General features: G+C 33.4%; 1 long non-coding RNA gene across 1 annotated transcript in view; it reads right to left on the reverse strand.

The window, feature by feature from the left end:
* Nucleotides 1-2,746, reverse strand: part of LOC108552183 (uncharacterized) — a 28,969-nt gene extending 26,223 nt beyond the window's left edge. The window contains exons 1-2 of the long non-coding RNA XR_001890538.1: nt 2,672-2,746; nt 2,356-2,476 (exon numbers count right to left, since the gene is read on the reverse strand). This is a non-coding gene — a long non-coding RNA (uncharacterized LOC108552183). The remainder of the gene's footprint in view (nt 1-2,355; nt 2,477-2,671) is intronic.
* Between the last annotated feature and the right edge of the window lie 3,794 nt (nt 2,747-6,540).

The raw sequence follows: 6,540 nt of genomic DNA on the forward strand, positions 1-6,540 counted from the left end.
CTCTTCCTCCTTCTCTTCGTCTCTTCATGACTCTCTCAAATACTCGTGGACCTGCTTTATCCGCAATAATGCGTTCCAGTACCCGGCGCGGTTACGTAAAGCCTGATGTAACAGTCGGATAAATAAGTGCATCCCATTCCCGGCATTAATGCTTACTTTGAAAACTTTCGTGCATTTGCTTTCGTAATGAATAGGAGACCACTGCGTACGCGGAGCGCCGAAAAATACCAGGCAATTTCGAGGGAACTGCGAGATTGCGCTTCGCGATACGAGATGCCTCGAGAACGACGTGTTCGAGGCGGGGTGAACGTTTTAAAATATCGCGATGATACAAGGGTGGCACGCACCGCGTCGAGAATAGAGAACTGACTCATCGGTAATTGCACTATTTAATCGGTGAAAAAATTGCTCAGCTACTTTCTCCAATTATTCTTGAATTTTATTTTCGTAACGTACAACCTAGACCTGCCTTCTGTACGAATATTTGCCGAGTCAATTTATAGAGCTGTGTACACACGATTGGTATCGTGATATCGCTTATGATACCCACTTCCGTAACTAACGAAAGGTATGATCGAATACTAGCTAAGCTCGAGTCTTTAAACACGCGATTAATGAATCGCTGGAAAACTGAGATAATAAATATGGCCCAGACTGTGTGTGCGTTTCAATATGTGCTTCGAGGAACGTGTAACTAATAACAATCATTCCAGCTCACGAGTAATACATACATACACGCATACACACGCTGTTCATTCTCACTCGTACCGACTCGAAAATTGACTGTCATCTATAACGTCGGGGTAAAATAGCATCGAGTGTTTTAATCTATCCGTCTCGCCGTATAAAATGCTGCAAATACGTATAATGCATGACAAGTCGTTCTTCCCTTGTTTGCGTACCATGTAATCGCGTATGTGCAGTCGGGCAATCGTTATAATTCTTTCGCGAAACAGGATTTAACGGAGTCGAACCGGCCCTTTCTCGTAGCGTTTCGTTAAATCTTCATTTACAGTCGCAACAGTTCATCTTAGAACCCACGTGCAAGAGGAACTGAGAGAAAGAACGAAAGGGAGACGCGACTATTTATTGGCACGATAAATCAGCAGCTGAAACGCGTTCACGGCGACCAATTAGCGTTGGATGTTAAGATCGCTGGGTCAGAACCCATGTAATAATGACGAATCAGTTCGGAGCCGGTCTGGTGGCATGGCTGACTGCCTCTTATTAATAAATTCGCTTCCCATGCGACGTCCTATGAATCATTCGATAGGCAACAGGGGAGATTCTATTAGACTGATTGGTTTATGCCTCTATGGTTCAACTCGTGCCTATTCGTCTTCGTTCTTAGGACCAACAAACACGTTTCTGCCTTACCAGCTATTCCTGTTATGCGTCCTGATCGAACGGACCACGGATATCCAAGGAGGCAGCCGGATATTTGCTTAAAGCATGGCACCGCTTTATAGTCGTGCGTAGGAAAACAATTTATGTTTGCCTCTTCGGTATTGGAAAGAAGAAAAAAGCGGAGATGTGAAACTCGAAGCGCAGAGCATCGATAAATGTAAGAACGTGTTTTCATGGCTCAATAAAAACCGGTGCGAGGATAAACTTCTCCTTTCGGATCGACCCATCGTGAAAATATTAGGAAATCGTTCGATGTCTTCAACGCTGAAACTTTTAATTCGATTATCGTTGTAATGCGTATTTACGAACACAGATCGGTTGGTTAAAGATTTAATTAATCTTGAAATCGCAAATGGATTCACCATGACGCTTAAATGCTCAACGATACGAAGCATCATTCGATCCTCGTTCGACCTAGTTTGAAACTCGAGCACATTAATTCCAAAAACATTCTCCATCGATGGCACTTTAGAATAAGAGGGGGCAAGTGGAGGAGGGAATTCCGCAAGTTCGCTCTTAAGCACATTGCGTAAAGACTCATACAAGTTATACTTGTAATCTAAGTAATAGCTATTTTACGTTAAATCATATTCTATTTTTGATGGGATTAACTCCCCTAATGTATTGACTTCATTCGTTACAAGGGCGCCTCAAATCCCCATGACTCGAAGCTAACGTTGGTTTACAGGGGTAAACCTCGTATACAGATATGCTAAATCATCGTATGGCTGCAACGCGTGTAATATATACATACCACGTGTTTGTAATCGTTGCTGACAAGATACTTTATGTATATTCGACACAAAGAGAATAATTGATAAATTGCTCTACCGATTAGAGATAATTGGGAATACGTATCTTACAACGCGCTATGCCGATGAACAATGTAACGTTCAATATACGATAATACTGTTCGAGTAAATGTACGAAAGCGTATGTATGACTTACGTGTAATATTCTCCTGCCAAAGATGGGCATTGAAGATGAAAATTTCGATCCTTCGTTTTAACTGGAAGCGTTGATACGTATGAAATTTTCTCACTTGTTGCATCTCTTCCACAAATATCATCTGTCAAAAATGAATTAGTTATAAAATCAGTGTTTTCAAAATCGAATTAAATTTAGCAGATTAAAATTGTAGTTCGTTAAATTTATAGGTTATGATTTATAAGGCTAAACTAAAATAGAAATTACAAATTTCAACGTGCAAATTTTCACACGCAAATATAAATATTAATTAAACAGTTAGGTTCAGCATACTTACATATATTATAAAAAGGCAAGCAATTGTTTCTTTCTGATATAACTATTCACTTATTACTAGAAATGTAACCCGGAAAGTTATAACCGAAAACTGGCAAGCAAACACGTGATTAACCGCGATTGATATTTGACTCGCCATAGTTGCAACTACCGCCATCTGTTGAGTGATACTTAAATCTCTCTACATCGTATACCATTTTTATATTTTAGCGCTTCAGACTATCGAAGCTAGTCTATTACTATATTTAACAAAACAATACTGTATATCTGGAATTAAATTCTAGAAAGCTATAACTCATAACTATTGTGATAAAAAGACTGAATTACGAATTTATAATATAATTCTCAAATATTAAAATAGTTTTGTAGTCAAATAATATATACATTTCTTTCATATGGTTCTTTTCAATATCCGTAAATCAAAATTATAATATGTACGATGATAAATTCAAAATAAAGATCAGTTACTTATTTGCAAAACTTAACAATAACGTGTCAACATATTTCCACCGGCGATTTAATATTTTAACTTGCGAAAATGCGCACATAATTAAATTTATTGTCACACTAAACTATTTTCATTTTGGATTAGTTAAATGATCATGAGCTAATTTTCCCTTACCACTAAACATTTTATTTAATATCACATATTCTTCTTCATCTTCCTCTACTTCTTCACCAAATGATAAAAGATTGAAATCTCTGTAACACAATTTTTCATTGTAAGGAATAATATCAGGGCTAAATTCTGCAAACATATATGATTTTTATTTGCTGCTGCTGTTTTAGTTTTTGAATTGTCCCTTACTTCTTCACTTCCCTGCACTATTATTCTTAGTATAATATCAGAAAATGGATTGTTCAATATTATAGTTTTCATCAATCTTGGAGGATAAAGTGGTCTATCATTCTAGAAAAAAGAGGAAATATTATACTTATATCAATTCTTGATATATTTTCTTGTAAACATTAAATTTACCTCATCTACAAGTGCTTCTTCAAGTTTAAGCATGTTATATATAGTTCCTCCAGTAACTTTACCAAAGGTTGTATGTTTATTCTGCAAATCTGGTGTAGAACTCAGAGTAAAGACGAATTGGGAACCATTGTCATCTTTTCCAGCATTAACCATAACAATTAAATCTCATCGACAAAAACTTAATCTTGTATGAAATTCGTCCTAAAACACATATATCCAACAATTATTTTTGAATAAGAAAGGAATTCATTTTATTTTTAAATATAGTCTCATTTTAAATGGTTCACCATGTATTTTACCACCTTCTCCTGTACTTGTGGGAACGCTACCTTGTGAATCCTTTGATAATTCTATGAAATATAGTGTCATCCCAATAATCTTCCATACATAATTGTATGAAATTTCTACATGCCTTTGGAGTTTTTTTGCCCATAATTCTAGCTCAATATCACCAACAGTTGTTTTCATTATAACCTAGTTATAACAAATATATTAGTTTTATTAATGTAAAATACTTTTAAAATCAAATTTATTAGAATTTATTATTTATTATTGCAATTCAAATTAGAAATTATTTAATATATTAATATAGATATTTAGAAAGTAAATATTGTATATCGGTTAAATTTTTTAAATCAGATATACAATCCATTGAAATATTATTAACTAATACTTATTACTTTACCTATAGTGGCTGGCTCTTGCATATAAATATTACTCATGTTTGTAAGTCTCCTATAATAAAAAAAACCTTTGTCAATAATATTTCATATTAAATCTTTAGTCATTTATAAATCAGTCAATCAAATGGTTCTTTTCTTAAATAATCATCAACAGGTAAGACGTACCTTTTACCTCCATTTAACGTTGGCTTCATTTGCTCAATCAATTCCATGTGCCACAGCCTCATTATTAATTAATACTGCTGCTCTTATAGTTTCCAAGTTCCTGTAAGTATTTATTTGTGCCTTAATGCAATATTTACACTCTATATTTAATTTATCTTTACCTTTCATAACTATTACCAAGTGTTCATTCTCCATCTCTTCAATGATCCTCATATTTGCATGTCGATGCCACACATCCTTCTCTCTTGATACGTATGCTGCCTCTTTTATGTTTCTTAATTCGACATAATATGTATTTCCTCTTCTCACTGCTTTCATTCGAACCTCTTTCTTTTCTTTATATACCTTAGTTTCATCATTCTGAAATTTAACACATTGGCAATGATCATTGACTTTGACCACTGATATTAATATTTATTTAGATCATGAATACATCATGCCTTTCAATCTCACTGTATACTCTATATCTAGTTGTTATAAGAGGCCATGATCTAAATTAATTTTATTCCTTTTTATCTGCCTAAACCATCTCGCATTTATGAATATAGGTTTGCCCATCAAAGATTTCATATGGTTCTTTCTACCTCATCCGAGCTTCGAGTTCAAAATCATAGATGACACTGATTTTCTTTGAATAGGTTACTAACTCTAATTATGTGCTTCTGATACTTCCTAATAAACCAATTCGGCAGTGAAAAATTAACAAATTACTCAATATCTGTGATTAATTTATGAACTTTTATAATTGCATCGTAAAGGCAAATCCTTCAAGAACTTTTCAATATAATTTTGGATATAAATTTGTCCCCAATTACTTAATTATTAGTGATTATTGCACAAGGTATTTGAATTCTTGCCGTACATACCAATAGTTTTTCATTAATTACTATTTTCTGCTTAATCAATTTATGAACTTCATGCACGCATTATATAAATGATATCCTAGAGCATGTTCACGTATCATTTTTGTTCACATTTTGCTTCTAGTTTCATTTAGTATTAAATATATTTACGGAAGTTCGTGACGGTTGTTGTTACGAAATCATATACGCCATCAAACAATAATTAATAACTAACCAATTAATGTTAAATTCTTTAAGAAAATTGTATAAGAATGTTACCTAAAGTTCCAGCTTTGCAATGCAATTATAAAAATTCATAAATTAATCACGGAAATTGAGTAATTCGTTAATCTTTCACTGTCGGAGCCCTTCTATCCTTTTCTATCCCCTCTCTGTCCTTGTCTGTCATTTGACGAGCTCTTCGACGACCTCCTCGCCTTTTCTGTGTTCTTATTACTTTTTTGAGTTTCGTTTTTGAGGTAAAATTTTTCATCTTAATAGACAATAAAAATTTAACATCTTAACAAATCAATTCCGTAGTAGAAAATTAATAAATTTCCAAGTTCCTGTAATTAATTCGTGAACATTTATAGCTACACAGCAAAGTTGGAATTATAGCAACATTCTTATACAATGTTTAATTTAATAATTAATACTTACATTATAGGTTTTGTATTTCCTGTATCTAATGATTATTTATATTTTCGTTTTCTTTCTGTAGTAAATAAGATTACTATAGAAAAGTGTTTTTCTTGCATAATATTCTTATTATTTTGTAATAAATATATACTAGCATAAGAATGCGTAAAAAATAAATTTTTTTATTCAGAAATTTTATTTACAATTGTTTATTTAGAATGTTTTCATAGGCGAAAAATGAATACAAAATAAAAAATAAATTGAAGAAAGGTACCAACTATGGAGACAGGAATCTAACTCGGGTCCTCCAGCATAAAAATTCTCGATTGTCGCCGTTAGGCCACGACTCCACTTGAAAACAATTGGAAATAAATCTATAATTAAAGAAGTAATAAAACTTTAATCGTAAATATCTTAAAAATTATTGGGTAAGTGCGGCTATAATGATATATATTCTTGAACTGCATGACGAAATCTATAAACCTGTAAAGTTTCAACTAAATCGGTGACCTGAAAGACTTGCACTCTTCTTAGTCATAAACTACCATGGCAGAAAAATCGT

Source organism: Eufriesea mexicana, unplaced genomic scaffold, assembly GCF_001483705.2.
Source record: "Eufriesea mexicana isolate 0111107269 unplaced genomic scaffold, ASM148370v2 scaffold47447484, whole genome shotgun sequence".
Lineage (NCBI taxonomy): Eukaryota > Metazoa > Arthropoda > Insecta > Hymenoptera > Apidae > Eufriesea > Eufriesea mexicana.